Source organism: Podarcis muralis, chromosome 9, assembly GCF_964188315.1.
Source record: "Podarcis muralis chromosome 9, rPodMur119.hap1.1, whole genome shotgun sequence".
Taxonomy (NCBI): domain Eukaryota; kingdom Metazoa; phylum Chordata; class Lepidosauria; order Squamata; family Lacertidae; genus Podarcis; species Podarcis muralis.
In genome coordinates this window covers 8,279,633-8,299,264 of record NC_135663.1, presented here as the reverse complement: position 1 = coordinate 8,299,264, position 19,632 = coordinate 8,279,633, and the positions used below count along the sequence as shown (strand labels likewise).

Below are 19,632 nucleotides of genomic sequence, written 5' to 3'. Positions count from 1 at the left end.
GCCGCTGCATGATTTCTGTTCTCATTCTGAAGCAAAGTTCTTAACCCGAGGTACTGCATTTTTATGTTTTAATGTTGTATTTTAATCTTGTTTTTAAGTTGTATTCATTCAACTTGTTTCTATTGGTTGTTAGTCGCCCTGAGCCTGGCCTTGGCTGGGGAGGGCAGGGTATAAATTTATTTATTTATTTATCTATCTATCTATCTATCTATCTATTTATATATTATTATTATTATTATTATTATTATTATTATTATTATTATTATTATTATTATTTCTGGGTTAGCAGAGTCTGTAACCTGAAGCGTCTGTAACCTGAGGTACCACTGTATTGAGTTAGATGGTCTGACTCAGTTTAAGGCAGTTTTCTGTGTTTAGGGAAGGGTTATAGCTCAGTGGTAGCATATCTGCTTTGCATGCAGAACATCCCAGATTGAAACTCCAGCACCTCTGGGTAAGGCTGAAAGGCTGAGAATCTCTCCTTTCTTGAAGTACTGGAGAGCTACCTAGGGCTACCTAGGGCGGGTTTCCTCAACAACTTTTGGGGTGTTCGGATTTTTACTTTTTGAAATATGGCAACCCTAGAGTTACCACCAGTGAGTGTAGACAATGCTGAGCGAGATGGAACAATTGTCCGACTCAGTATCAGGTAGCCTCCTATGTCCAGAACTCCTCTGATGCACACACTGTCAGGAGTTCATCCTACACTCAAGTAGGACCCTGGCAGAGACACATGCCTGACTGGCATGTTCTCTCCCTCCTGGTCTTTCGTTCGGGAGCCTCAAAAGCTTTATTCAGCCCGTACATTCCAGCGACCGATGCCAACCAACACGGGCACACTTAGGGATCCGCAGAGTTTGCAAAACCTGCGCGACAGACCTCAGCAACTCAGCATTTTGGCTAATCTACTTTTATATAAATATAAACACACACGGAGCACTGCAACATGGCTCCCTCTCTCTCTAGCATCAGACAGCAAAGAGAAAAAGAACAAAGGACAATGGTCCCACTTCACGGAACACAGTAACACAAACATCCTGTCTCTGTCACTTCCCACTCTGTGGAGTCGAAACATGTACCATCATGTGATAGACAAAAATCCCATGACTACAATCATGGAGCAGGAATTCTAACACACACAGCTCCATCCCACGCAGACTGGCCTGTTCAATTCCATGCAGAAGGAGCTCTGTGCACACATAAAGCTGCTCTTTCCATGGAAGTGAACCTACAGAGCTGCCATTGAAATTTCAAAGCACAACATGTATATACAGTAGGCGGCTCCTTCTCAGATGGAGCATTAGGAGAAGTTCATAGTGCTGGGCCAAATTCTGTACAAATGCTTCCTGGGCTTGGGGAAGGAGTTGCGATGCTCTGACGGAGTCCGAGATCCTTCCTGCCTCTTTCCCCCCCAAAAGGTGGCAGTACTGTGTACTGCTGCATATTGCCAGAAAAAAGCACTGTCTGTGCACATCTACTCAGAAGTAAGTCCCACTGCATTCAATGGGATTTACTCATAAACAATCAAACATGGGAATGCACCCATCATGAATACACTAGTTATGCATTGTTACATAGTTGCACATAATTATGCATATTTACATAATTGCACATAATTAAGGTATTGGATTTGTAATCACAAGGTGTTCACCCCATCCTAGGCGTCTTGTAGAAAAGGATTTAGGCAAGTCCTTGGAGAATTGTTATGTTGGGGAAATAGCTATAACTCTGACCCATAACAGCTAAATGGAGCCCCCATAACGAGTGGTAGTGTACTTCTAAATACTAGATGCTGGACACATGTCTTGTCATGAGCCTCTGAGAGGCATTTGGCTGATCCCTGTTGAAATCTGGGTGCTAGGCAAGCTGCACCATTGGTGCAATCTACTGGATGTTTTTACAGCAGCAATCGCGGCAAAAAGCAAAAGCAAAAAAACTATCCAGGAATTTACGTGGGTCCTTGCTTATATTTATATGTTCCACATGGAGAATTATTGAATCTCGGTCTAGGAGAGCTATTTGTTCCTACTGAACAAATAACATGTAGAGGCACTGAAGCATGGGCTGATGGAAAATATTTTCTGAATGAATTTATAAATCAAATGTATCTACTTGGAAGCTTAAAGATAAAAGAAACTCGTGTCTTGAAATATGACTTCTGGGCCTCGGAGACAGAGGAAAGAGAGGGGGGAGAACCCACTCACCATCCTTTGGTGATTGCAGATGATATGAAAAGACAGATCCACTCTCTATATTGTTCATTAGAGCTTTGTGGAGCTGTACTTCTTAACTATCCTGTAGGGAGAGGCTTGCAATCCTTTCAATGAAATGCTCTCGTGCCTTTTGTACACACATTGATTTGGAAAGGAGGGGTTTGCACATAACACGCCGGCATGAAATTCAGGACACCCCTACCATGACTGTTTTAAATCTATGTTCGTGAAATGCCTTCTGCGTTCACTGCTGAGATGTGTATGGGGATAAGATTTTATACTGCAGGCAAAGACAGCTCCACCTTCCTCCCCACTGCCGTGCAAGGAGGGGGTGCTTTTTGGTGCATAAAATTATACATGGTTTGGAGACAATGGAATAGGCTCCCCCCCCCTCTTCCTCCCTCTCTCAAAATACTAAAACTCAGGGCCAGAATTGAATGTTGAGAGATTCAGGACAAGCAAAAGGATATGCTTCTTCACCAATGCAGTCCAGCATTTCATCTTTCTCTTATCTGTTTCCCTCCCTGCCCCACCGTTGCTAAACCCCCCTCTTTTTTTGCATAAAACCATTGGCCACTTCTATGCCTTATTGGAGCAATTATTTTTCCTTGACCTTCACCTCTGTCTCTCATCCCTTTGATTTGTCCATATATCTGAAGGCGAACTTTGAAACCCTCCAGCAGAGGTCACAAAGCAAACAATGGTTTTGGAAATTGGCAGGCTGCCCTCTGAATCGGAGACCGGGTCAACATTGGCTTTTTCCTCTTCACTTCTTAATCCCTTTACATAATTAACAGACACGCCACTCAATTACACTCAATTTTCACATCCCATTTAAAGGTCACTAGGTTCTACAGTCATCCTTAATATGGAACACTTTTTTTAAAAAAGGGAAAGTGTAGCTCTGCCCTAGTGCCTGCATTTCAAGCGGGGTGCATGCGTGCACGCGCACACACACACACACACACACTCTCTCTTAGAATCAAGTTAACTCTTTAGAGAAGGCAGGTGTACCTGTGCTGGATTTATGTATAAGCTAAACAAGCTATAGCTTAGGGCCCCACTCTCTTGCCCCCGCTCCCCAAAAAAATTAAAGGGAAAAAAACCTGGATGATAAAAAAACAAATAAAATAAAACCTACATACAGCAACAGTGTTTTGTGTTGTGTAGGCTCCTATGATGTAAGTAATGGGCCCTGCCTTCTAGTCTGCTCCCTAAAATATCACTGGTTTGCTCATTTCTATATACAGTGGTACCTTGGTTCTCATACTTAATCCATTCCGGAAGTCTGTTCCAAAACCAAAGCGTTCCAAAACCAAAGTGGGCTTTCCCATAGAAAGTAATGCAAAATGGATTAATCCGTTCCACACTTTTAAAAACAACCCCTAAAACAGCAATTTAATATGAATTTTACTACCTAACGAGACCATTGATCCATAAAATGAAAGCAATAATCAATGTACTGTACTATAAAATAAATAAAACAGTACTGTAGATGATAAAAATTAAAATTAAAAATTTTTCTTACCTGCACTGATGATAGTCATTGTTTGGATGGGAGGCTTTTAGGTCCATAAATTACCATATAGCATATAATCAACATAAAAAACAGCGGCAATTTGTTGTTGACAAAGGACAGCTGGACATATAAAGGGCCCCATTACCTTTAGTAGCTTAGGGCCTCATCAAACATAAATCCAGCCCTGCAGATATGTATCTTTGATAGGAATGTCAGAAAACTCCAACAAAAAGAGAAACAGGGGCAGCAATTGCTGGTGTTCACTTATCCATTCCCTGTCCAGAATGGAAGTCAATCCAGCAAATGTGAATGGTATTTGCTGTGGTTGTTTTCCATCTGTGAAAGATATAAAATTGATTACATTTTCCCCCCATTTGCATCGTGTTTCAAAGGAATGCAATAGAATAACATAATGAGATTGTAATTGATGAAGTGTTTGAATTTTTATGCTGTTAACTGCCCTCTGATTTTTTGATGAAGGGCGGCATACAAATTTAACAAAATAATAATAATAATAATAATAATAATAATAATAATAATAATAATATACATACTTAATTATCTCAAATAACCTAACCTTTTGTGGAAGATGAACTGCAGCAGAATGGAAGCAGTGTCGTTTGAGGTGAATGCAGAACCACAACTCTCTCTTTTTTTAAAAAAAATAATAATTTTTATTAACAGACCAATCAAATCAAATCAAATCACATAAATTCCAAATTACAAAGCCGAATTTTAATTTTTTTGTTGGGGGTACCCATATTTCAAGTTCCGAAAGGGATCCAATCTTCTTGTTGCTGCTGCTTGTCCACAAATCTGTCCAAATAGTGTTCACCCTTCTATCCAATCCTTTCTTGTTATTTTCCACATCTCTTCTTGTTATTTTCATATATTTTTCCTTTCTCTTTGTGACCTCTGATAGTCTCCACAAGCGGGTTAAAACAAATTGTTATCCTGTGTGGGTTTTTGCTCATTAATCTTCACAGATCCGTCACTCCCTTTCTCAGTCCTTTGAGGTTCTGCCAGTCCATAACTTCCTCCTCCCGATCATCACCATAAATCTTTCGACAGAACCTGCCAAGATGGCAACTCCCTTTTTATTACTGTGTCATTCCAAGAGCCCTTGTTCTTTTCTCGATCTCCATAAACCAAACTTTTGGTTAGTAATTCATTTCCACACAGTTTTTAATCATCCTGCTTAGGTCAGTTATGCAACGGTTCTTTCTTGGGGAGGGGTTATTGCTTATTCACGTAGAAGAAAAGAAAAAAGTCCCCCCCCCATCCAGTCCTGCTCCGACATACCGAACCTCTGATGTATCTTTGATGTATCTTCTTCAGATATATTCCTGTTAAATCCAACCCGTCACTCTACTTTCACAGACGTCACTTCAATTAGCAGTCTTCACTCCCGTTCTTCACTTGAAATATGTGCATTTGCTTCTCTCTCTAATTGCTTATTTCGAATTGCTGCAACTAGTGCGCGATCAGAGACAGCATCCGGAAGAGCCAGGACCCACACAAGGGCTTTGTGCCTAGTGCCCTCACCCCCTTCTTTCGAATCCGGGGGTGATTTATGGCCACAGCAGGCAAGGCAGTGTTCCCCATATCCTTGAGGAACAAGGGAGGCTGCATACTCCCATATCAGCCTCTTAATTACCTCATGCGAGCAGGAGAGATGTTATTGTTGGCCATCTTCCAATGCGCCCCTAGTGCCCCCCCCCAAACCACAATTCTCAGAGTGGTTTAATAATCATTTCTTCTTCCCATGAGACTCTGAGAATTAAAGCTGTGCAAGTGGAATAGGGATCACCTAGCCAAATTTTAAATGCCTGCAAAGAAACTTCCTAATTTCACCAGTTTAAGCCATTCTCAAGGTGGCTTATGGCATTTAAAAAATGCATAACTCCAAGATTATAATAAATGAAACATTTAAAACTATGCAACCAAACTGAACAATTTCCAAATGTATCACAAGATTTTAAATAAAGAGACAGAAAAACCACCAACAAACACAACCCCCAAAAAACCCCAAACAACACTTCAGCCAAAGTGCCTGTTCCACAAAAGCCCATCTTAACAACCACAATTCCCACATGGGACAATCTCAGCATGTAACTATTTCTGAGAATCTAATACTTTGTTAAAGAGAACAAAATCAACCATTTAAACACCCAGTATCACATTATTTCTAGACTGTTGCATACTACATAAACCTTCTCGAAATAACTATGATCTTCCACAATACTGCAATACATACCCAAGACATTTTACCAGAGAGTCTGGAGAAGCTGTTCCCTAAGGCAAGGAGGAAGTGAAAGAACTTTGTAAGTTGCAAATCCATAGGTACTAGAGTAATCCCCCTGCCTAATGCAAATTTGGATGTTCTTACCACTCAGATACAATTTCTAAGGACATGAGCCAAGATATTGTTATTGCCATAAGCTCAAACTTAGAGCTCATCAAACCTTGAGCATGATGTTCCTAAGGAGCTCAGCCTCACTGTCATTTTAAGAATGCCCTTAAGCACACTGACTCCAGAAATCTCCATATTCCTTGTAATAAGTAACATTTCAAGCAGAGACTTGAGAAGCCAAGGACAAAAGCTGTACTTTGAAGCTGCTGACCTCGATGTAGATTGATTAATGAGTGACTCTCACTAGCTAGGTGTTGCATACCAGTGTGAGACCTCTGAGACATGCAAATTCCTTTCTCTACATGATCAGTAACCTAGTCAAGTCATCCCAGACACATCCTGATTTGACCTAATAAAAGTCCTCCACACCTGAGGAACTGCACTCTCCAGGAGTCATTTTAAAGCTCATTGACATGACAAATATAAGAAACATTCAACTTAAATTTGCACACAGTAACCTATTTGCACACCATATTGCTTTGCACTCTTCAGCTTCGGTGGAATGTTGATGCTGTAATGGGTATTATTCAAGACCCTAGATAATCTGCCTGCTTTGTTGTCATACGGGGTGAGAAACTTGTGGCACTCCAGGTTTGACCACATGTACATTGTACCCGTTGGACTACAATTCGCATCCAAACTCCCATTGCCCATGCTGGGTGGAGCTGATGGGAGTTGGAGTCCATTCTGGAAGGCTGCAAGCTCTCTCTTGGAACAGGCAACAGCCTTTAAACATTTCCCACAGTTTTAAGAAGAAGGAAGCCACTATGGGGTTGATGGACCTGGGAGCAGGGACCAGGTGGCTTTCCTGAGTTGTGAATTCAGTTTCACACACCCCACCCCCTTTTTGCTGGCTTCAGTTTTGTTACGGTAAAATCTGGGTGCGGGGCTGCTCTGCCACCCAGCTCGTTGGACTAAGTCCGCGGGTCCCCGCAGAGGAAAAATGAGCTCAGCCGGAGGCAGGAGCAAACTGCAGAAGATCCAAGTTTATTGCGCAACAGGTTCAAGACGAGATTGAACAGCGAGAAAGGGGTGACATGAACTTTTGAAACTTCCCTCCATGTCCCAGAATACAGTGCAAAATACATCCCAGTTACATCATGAATACATTAAGGAGAGGTTGGGTTGCACAGGTTACATCATGAATACATTAAGGAGAGGTTGGGTTACACAGATTACATCATGAATACATTAAGGAGAGGTTGGGTTACACCGGATTAACATATGGAGGAGGGAGGGGGGAATATGCAGAGCTGGAGATATGCGCAGATAAGCACTTCCTGAGTACCGGTGATGAGAAGTCAATGGTCCATGTATGCATATTCTGTCACCTGGCATTGCCCAGAGGAAAGGCTTGGCAGAGTGATTTGACAGGATTAGGGTCTTGACACCTTACTTGAGGGATTATGGAGGACAGGGGAGGTGTCATGGAGTCCTAGAGAAATTGAGCAAATTGGCATGTTGATTTTCTATGAATTTTATAGATTTTAGTCCCTTTTGACATTGGAAATAAATGGATATATTGTAGCGAAGAAGAAGGTGAAGAAGACATGCCCCCCCTTCCATATCAGTTTGTAACATGTAACAGCTGATCGTAAGTAAAGGAACCTGCTTAAGCCTTGCAGCTCTGCCTGTTTCCTTGAAATAAGTCAAATAAATCACTCAGCAGCACTCTCCACCTCTGATCTAGACAAACTATTCGCCTGAACCTCAATGTTCAGTTTCCAGCTGTGGTAGAGTGCTGAAAAAAATGGGTTTTCATTTATAGGCCTTTGAAGTAGCCTCCTTCATGGCAGTCATAGCATCAGGATATCTTAACTTGAGCCCTTATATCTTGGCCCAGTTACTGAGCAATTTGGGGGAGTCTCTACTGATGGTCCCCTATGGCTTAGATGCACAATTCATAACTGATAGAGGCCAGGCATTCCGTAGAATGGGCAGAAGTCTATGGAGTTCCCTCCCAGATGATTTTAGACCAAACTTCAAGTGCATGAAAAAGATTTGATTCCAGCAATGATTTTAAGGTGCCATTCCATTTTATGATTACTTTTAATTGTTTTATTGGGTATGTTTACTGGGTATGTTTGGGGACGCGGGTGGTGGTGTGGTCTAAGCCACAGAGCCTAGGGCTTGCCGATCAGAAGGTCAGAGGTTCGAATCCCCATGACGGGGTGAGCTCATGTTGTTTGGTCCCAGCTCCTGCCCACCTAGCAGTTCAAAAGCATGTCAAAGTGCAAGTAGATAAATAGGTACCACTCCGGTGGGAAGGTAAACAACATTTCCGTGTGCTGCTCTGGTTTCACCAGAAGCGGCTTAGTCATGCTGGCCACATGACCCGGAAGCTGTCTGCTGACAAATGCCGGCTCCCTCGGCCTATAGAGTGAGATGAGTGCCGCAACCCCAGAGTCGTCTGCGACTGGACCTAACGGTCAGGGGTACCTTTACCTTTACCTTTTACTGGGTATGTTTAGCCTGGAAAAGAGGAGACTGAGAGGAGATATGATAAGCATCTTCAAAGGACTGTCACATGAAAGAGAGAACAAGCTTGTTTTCCCTTACTCTGGAAGGTAGGACTCGAACCAATGGCTTTAAGTTACAAGAAAGGAAATTCTGACTAAACATATGGGGGGGGGGATTCTGACGGTAAGAGCTGTTCAACAGTAGAACTGTTTCCCTCAGGAGGTTGTGGACTCTCCTTCCTTGGCAGATGTTGGGAAGCCATCTGCCATGGATGCTTTCACAGGGACTAGATGACCTTTGGAGTTCCTTCCAACTGTACGATTCTATGATTCTATGGCCCCATTTTCTGTGGATTTCTTATTAATTTAGAAATGCAAATAATTAAGCAGCATATAAGTGTCTTAAATAAAATGAGTATGAAATGAGATAATCTACAGCAAGGAAGCCAGCCAGAACACAGGTCTGAAATACAGCTGGTTTCCAGGATCACTGATCCAAATGATCAATCTGTTCATTATGGGTTAATAATAATAATAATAATAATAATAATAATAATAATAATAATAATAATTTATTATTTGTACCCCACCAATCTGGCTGGGTTTCCCCAGCCACTCTGGGCAGCTTCTAACAAAGATTAAAAATACATCAAAATGTCACACATTAAAAACTTCCCTGAACTTCCCTTAAGGTTTTTGCACTCCCTGAATCTTATCCCAATTCTCTGATACTTTGTGAATGTCCATTGTTGAGGGATGTTGCTGCAGCAAAGTTTATTTTGCCCTCCCAATCTGCTTTTCTATGAGTCAGAAAGACAGCATCATTTATTCCCTGTTGATTTCCAAAACCCACAATTTCCAGATTTCACACAGGAATAAGTGAGGGGCCCACGTGTTTTACAACCAAGCCAGGTCCTTCAAAAAGCAGCCCAGGCTTTCAAAGCATCAATTGGAAGATTCATTTAGAGCTAAGAAAGCTTTAAACCTGCCTTGCTAATGGGCGCTATATTTCAAATTGCTTGTCTTCTCCCACAGTGTGGGAGGTGATTCTGTTCTGGCAGCATAACTTTTGTCTCCCCAGAGGAGATCACTCTCCCTACAGAATTCACTCTGATTTCACTACAGGGATTTGCATTGAAGCTGTGGTTGCAGAAATATGTTTCCAAAGAGTGGCATTTTAACAAATGGACCCATCAGTTTATAATGCAGATATAACTGTAGGTAAAGATGTAACATTGTTAGCATCTGGCAATTTCCCCCTGTCACCTTAGCAGTTGTCAGTGATCACAGACACTAAAACACTATTCCAAACAAAAGTATTTCAACTTGGAAACCATATAACAGTAATCTTTAAAAAATATATGTGATGGGCAACTTCCCTTAGTACATTTATGAAGCAGCTCAGTATTAATTATGGATAGGGAAATCTATCCATTGAGGACCAGTTTTATTTACTCATTTATTTACTCATTACTGAGCTATTCTTCAATTTACCTGCATTTAAAAAAATAAAAAATAAAAAAATCCTCTAAAATACATATTTATATGTTCATTTCCTTTCCATGTTTAAATATCTATTTTTGATATATTCAAACTGCTGAGAACGGCATCACAATATCTGAAGTAGCCTGAAATCTGTTGGCTGTTGTTGCTGTTGTTAACATTTTGATCTCTCCCAAAGGAGCCCTGATTGACAAACAACAAAGCAGTGAAACAGCACAGTTGTAAACAAAATATGTAAAGATGTTTAAATACATTATGGACATCTAAAAACAATCACATGACCTCACAGTGTAGTTGTTGTTTTTTTTTAAGTAATTAATTTGGTGGGTTGTGGGTTTTTTAGGAAAAAGTGGAACACCAGAAGATGGTATTAAAAATAAAAATATTCCATCAATCTTGACTTAAACATTTAAATTAATGTAGGCAATCCATATGTCCAACCGGATATCCAAAGAAAATTGATGATTGTAAGCGGTATGTTCAAAGGTAGAAAGGACACCGAGATGTGCAGAACGCAGTAGATGGTGGATGTTTATCCTTCCATCCTTGCAGTATAAGACTCTTTGCAACATAGCTAGCAATTTTAAGCTTACCATGAACAACATCTTTCAGGCCTCAAATGCCTGGATGAACAGGAATGTTTTTCAGTTCTTCCTAAATGCTAACGATGAGGGAGGGAGGGAGGGAGGGAGGCATACCTCACCAGGGAGCCCATTACACAAATGTGGAACCACTGCTGGGAAAGGTTGAGGGACTTAAACAACTGGGATCTCCAAGTACCCATCCAAATATCAGATGGAGAGGTGCATGTCAGAACATTTCATATAGGAATTGGCAACAATTCCATTCTTCAGTTATCCTTAATATTAACAGGTTTCCAATCCCCAGAGAACTCTCAGAAAACAAGTATCCTTTTTGTGTGAATTCTTCTCTGATGTGTAATGTTACTTGTATGCTGATGGGGCCACAGGAACCATTTTCTCTTGACACGCACCTAAAAGAATTGAAATATTCAACCACTACCCAAACCAGTAATACCTAGGAACAAGGAAGGGGTTTAGAATTATCAGGAGACCCCTATTCCCCTCAGAGAGCTTCAGTTCTCAGAATCAATCCCTCTTTCCAGAGAATTCTGGGAATTGTAGGTCGTGGGGTATAGCTCTCCTAACTACCCTTTGCACTGCTAATTAACAAAATGCAGTTCCCATAAGCCCTTTGAGGGAGCCATGACTGTTGAAAGTGGTATAGTGCTGCTTTAAAGCATAGTGCAGATGAGGTTTATGTCACATTGAACTGAAGGAGCTTGCTTCTGAGAAGACTTCCATAGGCTTATCTGCTTAGTTCAATGATGCAAAAGTCTTTTATTTTGTGTCTTTATGATAACTCCCCCTATGGAGCTCTCAGACCGATCATGGTGAAAACAGATCATGGTTAGACATTTCTTCATCAGAATCTTCTGCCTAGGGTTGCCACATTTCATACAATTACAGAATCTTAGAATTCTAGAGTTGCAAAGAAGCTCCAAGGCTCATGTAGTCCAGACCCAATGATCATCTTGTCCATTTATTTATTTATTTGTTTATTATTTATTTATTTATTTATTTCTAGCATGTTCTGTAAGCACGGAATCAATCATTTAAAAATCAGGAGGAAGCCATTTTTATCAAGAAGCAACTTATAGCTTGGCCTTTAGAGGAATAATAATTATAATTAGAAAAAGTAAGGTGAGATTGTGAGCTCACTTTCTGTAAATAAGCTATTAAGAGGCTGGTGCTTTTCAGAGGCGCCAGCAAATGAGGTAAAATTAAGGTATTATAATAAACAAACGTTTTATTATGAACCAGACAGGCACCTTGCTATGCCAAGGGAGAGTAAATGAATGGAATGAAAGGAAATATCAATAAAATGCACGGGAAGACAAATGAGAAGAGTTTGTTTTTAGCCTGGGAATTTGTCAATTACTGAGCTAACCAAGCTTAACAAAGTAACACCCACTGTATGCAGTAGAGGGCCAACAGTGATGTTCTGAGACCACCAACTTATCCTGCACCACCTGATTGATTTCAACCCCTCATTTATATTCAGAGTGGTCCCTTCCCAGCTCCATCCATCACCCTCCATGCATCTTTTCTCTCACAAGCAAAGTCAATGCAGAACTGAGATTAGGCATAGCGATGATTTATTTATTTTTTTTACTTTGATCAGCATGATCCTTCTTAGACTCAAAGACTGGGAATCAATTCAAGCATCCATATTGCCCCGTGATAGATCCAGATCGTGTGAAGTTGGCTATGCCCACCAGCACCATCTATGGTGCCTGTGAAAGCTCTCAGAAAATATCCCCTAAAACATCCACAATACCTGAGAGACAATCTGCACTTCGTGATCAGTTTCTGTTGCCATAGGATACCCACCACCCGTCTGCTCAGAACAGGGGAGTGGTGCCAAGAGCTTCTCTCTGTGAGTGAGTGCAGCCGTGGCAAATGTAGGTGCTTGAAAGAGGTGCATATCTGCACCTTTGTGTGGCTTGTCGATTTTTCTACACTTTTAGTGGTGGCTTCCATGGTGTGTAACAGTGTTATGTCACAGACCATGGCAGCTGCTTTGATTTATAGCCATGCCCGTACAGCAGGGGTCAGCAAGGCTTACCGGCCATGGGCTGGATCACTCCCACAGAGATCGTCCGTGGGCCGGGCCGGCACAGCGCAACACCAGAAATCACTTCTGCACATGCCCAGACACCAAAAATCACGCCTGCGGCATCTGGGCATGTGCAAAAAACAATTTCCAGTATCTGCACATGCACAGGCGCAATTTGCAGCTCCACTCGGTGAGTCCCCAACACTGGAAATCGTGTCTGCCCATGTCCACAGCGCCGGAAATCGCTTCTGCGCATGCCCAGACACCAAAAAAGTGTGCTGTGCAGGTGTGATTTTCGGCATCTGGGCATGCGCAGATGCAATATGCGGCTTGGCTTAGCGAGTCTCCGCACTGTGCTGTGCCTGTTTAGTGGGCAGCTTGTGGGCCAGTAAAACGGTCTTCATGGGCCACATCCGGCCCATGGGCCACACATTGCTGACCCCTGGCGTACAGCATCACTGATGCCCAGAGCACTTTATCAAAATTCCAAATGCACCCACTGGCTTGAAGAAGTTGGAGACATCTAGTGTCGAGGCAGCATAAGGAATAGTTAGTGCAACCTAAGTCTGAGCCACAGTGTAAGATAGCAAGCAGGTCTCTGCTATAAGCCTTTATATAGTCCACAGAATATGTTCAGGATGGAGAGTAGAAAGGCTGACCATAACAGTCCAGTAAGCCACCTTGGTACCAATTGACCAGATTGAATCAGATTATGTTTCCAATGTTGGAGGGGGATTTCCAGCCGGTGGCAGAGGACAGAGTGACTCCAGGAGACATAGGTGTAAAAACCCAAACTAAAACGAAGACTTTATTACTAAGCAAATAAACACAAACTCTGGTGGGTGTTATTCCTGCAGGCAAGCAACAAAACTCAGCTTTTTTCCTTTATAGCAACGGTCACCTGCAGCCAATTAATCCCAGAAACTTCTTAAAGGTATACACACATGTTTCTGTGCCGAATGTCCTCTAACATCCAAGTCAAGCTCTCTCACCAGTGTGAACAACTAGGAGATCTGCTCCTACTGAGTAATCTGTCCCCCCCCCCCACCATGGTATTGGACTCCAACTCCCATCTGACCCAGCCAGAATGGCCACTGTTTTGGGTTGATGGGAATTGTCTTCCTCTTCTTCTTTGGTGATCACTCGTAGTCGAGTAAGATTGTCTTCCATAAACACGGTTTTAACAATGAGTCGGTAAGTGACTGTGGAGGCCAATTCTGGAACCGCACATCCTTCCACAGTGGGGACATTGGTTTCTGTATGGGAGCTGATCAGGGTGTGGATTTGCCAAGCGTGCCTTCCTCCTAGCACGTTTCTCCCTTGCATCCTGAGTTTGAGTGTCTTCAAAGCCCATGACACCATTGGTAAAGGCTGTTCGCTAACTGGAGCGCTCGCAGGCCACAAGTTCACCATCACTCTCTTACTGGGTACAAACCACCTGCAGCCTCAACTGAACAGAAGCTGGATATGACAGCAATAGGTAAAACCTGGCTGACATATCCAAAGTACCACATAGCACATAATTAGAACTCTTGAAGCAGCAACGTTTCAATGCAGCAACATGGTTTGAGAAACAGAGTTTTTGAAATTGATATGACAAGGCAGAGGATACATTATCTGCTCTTCAGAAGAAGTAAGGTAATTAGATTAGAAGTGGATGAGCCGCATTAAGAGGATTCAAGTTGAGATGCTGCAAATGTCCATGATTCCCTACTTCTTATGCGTAAGCTGAATATTTGATGTTACAAATAGGGCTGAGATTGAATGCCTCCATCTTCTGTATGCTGTGAAATTTGGGACATGATGGGATGATTTTGGGAATAGTAGGGCAAAAGGGAGAAGAGGTATCCCATGAACTTCAAGGAGTTCTGTCCATTTTCACACATCTTCTTTCCTTCCTTCCCTCCTTTTCTTTCAGCAGATTCTAAGGCAAAAGTAAGATACTTTTTGGGGACTTCAAAGTGCCATACCGCATGATGTTATGGTGATTAACAGATGGGGATCAAATTTGACTTCTGAGGCCAGTCCTGATCAGGATCTAGCCCATGGTGCTGAAAGGAACCCCATGCCTGTTTTAATGGATAGCATTCATTTTTTTGCTGCTGCATCACCCTGTTGACTCATGTTCAGCTTGTGGACTACACAGATCTTGAGACTCTTTTCACATGTATTACTGGAAAACCAGATGTCCCCCATCTTATATTGGTGCAGCCTGTTTTTCCTGCCTAAGTGTAGAACATGCCATTTGTCTCTATTGAAAGTTCATTTTGTTAACTTGCACCCAGTTCTCCAATCTGTTAAGGTCATCTTGAATCCCAATTCTGTCTTCTGCAGCAATAGCCACCCCTCCCACTTTGGTGACATCTACAAATTTGATGAGCAACTCCTCAATTCCTTCATCCAAATCATTTCTAAAGACATTGAACAACATTTCACCCAGGACAAAACCCTGCAGACCATACTTGTCCTTTGTCCAGGATGATGATTAACCATTTGTGAGCACTCTTTGTGTTTGGCTAATCAACCAGCTGCAAATCTATCTAACAGTTACCTCGTCCAGCCCACATTTACAGTAGCAGTTTCTCTGGAAGATTATCATGGGGAACTTTGTCAAAAGCCTTACTGAAATCAAGATACACTATATCCACAACATTCCCCTGATTCACCAAACTTGTACTGCTATCCCCGCCCCCCCCCCAAAAAAAAGAAATGAGATTTGTCTGGTATGACTTGTTTTTCAGAAACTCACAGACAAACTCCTCAATTATCTGTTCTAGGACCTTTCCTGGTGTCCATATCACATTGACAGGTCAGAAGTTACCTGGGTCTTCTTCTTCTTCCTTTTTGAAGATGGGGGCATCATTCGCCTGCATCCAGTCTACAGGGACCATGCCTGTTCTCCAAAAATTCTCAAAGATTATAGACAGAAACTCTGAGATTACACCCACAGGCAACTTTAGTACCCTTAAGTGCAGTTCATCATCATCTAGTTAGTGCCAAAGATCAGGAGGTGGGGGGTGGAGGTAGAGGGATGGAGGCAGATTGAGCTAGATGGAGCAGAGGTTCCTTTGAAAACTTAACAGTTATGAAATTGTCTGAGGGATGCCTTTAAAAAACCCCATTTTCTTGAGATTAGCCATTCTAGGTGTCGACTGTGACTACCAAATATGTATCCAAAACCTTGTTGCAAATGCCCCTGGGGAGAACAGTCCTCAGGACATTATACAGGAGAAAGGATGGTTGCACTCCTGAAAACTTTCCCCTAAATATTATTTCCTGGAGAATTGCACACATCATCATGGAATGTATGTCACTTTGGGGAACGCAGCATCACACAAGCAACACAGTTCAGTCTCTCCAATATCTAGTACATGATTGAGAAGTAAAAATAAGGTTGAGGGTAATTTATTTATAGGAATGGTTAAGCATCAGAGACACAGCAGAGACCCAGTGGGACCAAAGAGGACTGCCTGGCAGTGTTCAAACAAGGCCTGTGGACAAATGGGGAGGTGACCTGGAATATTTCTTCACTCTCACTCTGCTTTCTGCTTGAAAGCTTGAAGGTCACAGGGAGAGGAGATCAAGACCGTAACTCAATTGACAAATGTATAAAGTGCTCACCACTCTTTTTATTTTTAATACGTTCCCTGGCTAGCTGAAGTCACAGTCAGATATTCCCCTCACAGCTCACCAGGGCAATATTCCATTCATTAATTTTTATTTCAGATTAAGGGGAATGAGAAAAGGGATTCAGAGGAGAGCTGAGAGGGGATAAAAAGGTCTGCAAAGAGAGTTACAGGAGAGAAAGCTGAAAGAGTCAGGTATATATTTAGCCTGAAGAGGAGATTATTAGGCCATGGGCAATTTGACAGTTTTCAAATATGCAATAGATGGCACATGTGGGATGAAAAGAAACATCTCTAATCTCAAGTTTTGAAGTTACTTATCTCATTATTAGATGCTAACCCTGGGGGCACACGGCTCATACTTGAAAGTATCTCCATAAGGTTTGATGTCACCATCTCCCTTCTCTTGGTACGTTAGCAAGCACCACAAGAGGTCATTACAGGAATCAGAAGATCAGTGAGAACCACCCCCCTCTCTCTCTCACACACACACATTCACCTACCCTCCCAACAGTAGTATCACTGTCACTTACTGCAATGGGGCAGGGGTGAGGCAGGGTTGTGGTGAGTTCAGGGCTTCATGGGTGCACCTGCAGAGACAATCAGGCATTCCACTCACACAAACCCAGTCCTCACTGCTGCCCTTCCCAATCCCCACAGAATCCTTTGGCCACTTTTCAACATTGAGGTAAGCTCAAAACCTGCACCCACTAAAATTCTGAAGACATTCCAATGCAACCTGAGAACAAGGCAGAAGAATGGAAGCCTCTTTTGCAGGGGAAGAGTTTTTTAAAAAAGGAATTGGGGGACAGCACAGCAGTCCTCCTTTAATCATTATTTAATATCATTCATTTTAGTCTCTGAATATTGATGGCAATTGCTGGGCTTTGGTTTTGTCAGGGTGGGGGTTTGAGCCTATTTGTTCTGGTAATTGAATTGGTTGCCAGTGGCTAGCTTGTGTTTGTTTTATGCCAAATTTAATATTTGGGTGTGTTTTTTGCTGAGCCCCCCCCCCCCGCCCGCCCCAAATTGCTGCTAGGTTGAATTTACTGTTGAGATGTTGTATCTATGCTGTGTGGAATTTTGATAATAGACTCTTCTTGTATGTTGCCAGGAGAAAAGTTGATATTAGAAAACTCATAAATGGAAATAATAAATTAAATAAGGCCTTGTTCGGCTAGGCAGGGAAAGAAAGTGCTGGACAGAAAGCCAGTAAAGAGGCATGGATTCCCTCTCTTGATTTCTTAGAAATTTGCTCCTCTCTTCAGAACAGCAGGAGACTCTTACCTAGCACTGAATTGGCTCCTAACAGATTTTATCTTGCTCCACCACTTCCAATGGGGGGAGAAGGGTTTGTTGGAAGTGGTGCCTGTCCTGCAATCACCTTCCCACCAACTCCCCATCCAGTCCTGATTATGTTACTGTCTTTACAAGAATCCTCTCTTTCTCACAAACTTAAGTTTAGAATGAGCCTTCTTGTTTCCATCAGAAAGTAAGCTGAACCATTTCAGGCTGAAGGGGAGGGCTCGAAAGTACACATGCTCTCCTCACATAAAACTCTCCCTATTTATAATGATTCCACTCAGGGAAAAGACTTAATGGTGTGCCCTTAAAATGCTACTTTGGTGTGGACAAGGAGCAATAGTTCATTTGATGGTGAGAAGAGCACTAATACTCTAAATTCCCTACCTGCAAACCGAAATTGCAGAGCCCAGCAACACATGACTCAGGTAAGGCCAGTGTTGCTAGATATCCAGATCTCCTTGTAACGTGTGTCAGAATTTAAGGTCATCATATGAGCAATAGAAGAAGTGTTTCCAAGATGTGGTGATTCATATGTACACGCTCAAAAATAAAGTCACTTGCCTTCTTGAGCACTTTTGTAAGAACTTAAGAGCCCCACTGGATCAGACCAATGGCCAATCTAGGCCAGCAATCTGTTCTCACTATGACCAGGCAGATACCTATGGGAAGCCCACAAGAAGTTTCTGGGTTCAACAGTACTGTCTCCACAATGGCCCCTTTGTATGATAGTTTCACCTTCTCTTTACTTCTCACTGCACCCCATGCCCAGGCTATGTCATTTACCCTGATTTTTGTCCCCTCACTCTTTCCTTTCATAATTCTCAGTGCATATCCCTGGGGGTTCATCATTGGAATAGGTTTGAGATTCTCAGTCAGGGCAGAGAGAGAGAGGTGGGTACAAAACATTGCCTAAAGGGGGAGTTTGTGGCTGCTCATTTGACAGAGGTCAAAAGTAGTCCAGCTCCCTAAATAAGAAAGTGAGCAGCAAGAGTAGAAGGAGTGGGTTCTTTCAGGATTCACTCCAACTTCCCAAAAGGTACAAAGAAATAGATTTGTCAGAAAGGTGCCTTTAAGTCTCTGCATTGCTCCGATTTTCGAAAGGATACCAAAGTTGCCCCTGAACTCCAAACCACTTGGGGGGAAAAAAGACCAAAGTATTATCTTGGAATGGCATGAAAAGACTTCCTCTGCCACTTTGATTTGTGTAATGTATGCTGTAGGATTAGACATCGTAGTTAATTAAGCTCATTAAAGTGGATGAATATGAGATGAAAAGGAAAAATATAAGAATGCAAATGGAGAACAAGTTGCACACAAGAGGATTATTTTCATTCCAGATTATCAATTTTAAGGTAGTTTGGGCTTTTATTACCCTGAACAAAGGAAGCCTTTGGATTGCAAAGCCTTTCAGAAATGGCTTTGAGGTTGTGATGAACATTATAAGCTCACATCATATGAACCTTGGGGTTTCTTTCAATTCTACGAGTCTATGATTCACCAGTGACTCACAGGAAGTTTCACTGTCTCTGAGCACTTTAGGGCACATAGCTATCTTGTGCTTGGGGAGTGAGTGGGCTACTTAGGACTCCCTGCCCTCGGATCTCAAACCCTACTCCAGGAACTGAAGGACATAGGTATGTGCAATGTGGATTGGCTGGGCACCTGGAATTTCCTGACTGGTATCTGGCCAGGCAGGGTGCTCATCAATGGTTCCTCTTCATCCTGGAGAAGAGTGACTAGTGGGGTGCCACAGGGTTCTGTCTTGGGCCCAGTCTTATTCAACATCTTTATCAACGACTTGGATGATGGACTCAAGGGCATCCTGATCAAATTTGCAGATGACACCAAACTGGGAGGGGTGGCTAACACCCCAGAGGACAGGATCACACTTCAAAACGACCTTGACAGATTAGAGAACTGGGCCAAAACAAACAAGATGAACTTTAACAGGGAG

General features: G+C 42.3%; 1 long non-coding RNA gene across 1 annotated transcript; it reads right to left on the bottom strand.

Annotated features, from left to right (window-relative positions):
* Positions 1 to 3,740: 3,740 nt before the first annotated feature.
* Positions 3,741 to 6,221, bottom strand: LOC114603883 (uncharacterized). The gene is made up of 3 exons (XR_003708181.2): positions 6,122 to 6,221; positions 5,990 to 6,027; positions 3,741 to 4,068 (listed from the first exon to the last, which is right to left on the bottom strand). It is a non-coding gene; the product is annotated as an uncharacterized LOC114603883 (long non-coding RNA).
* Positions 6,222 to 19,632: the final 13,411 nt, after the last annotated feature.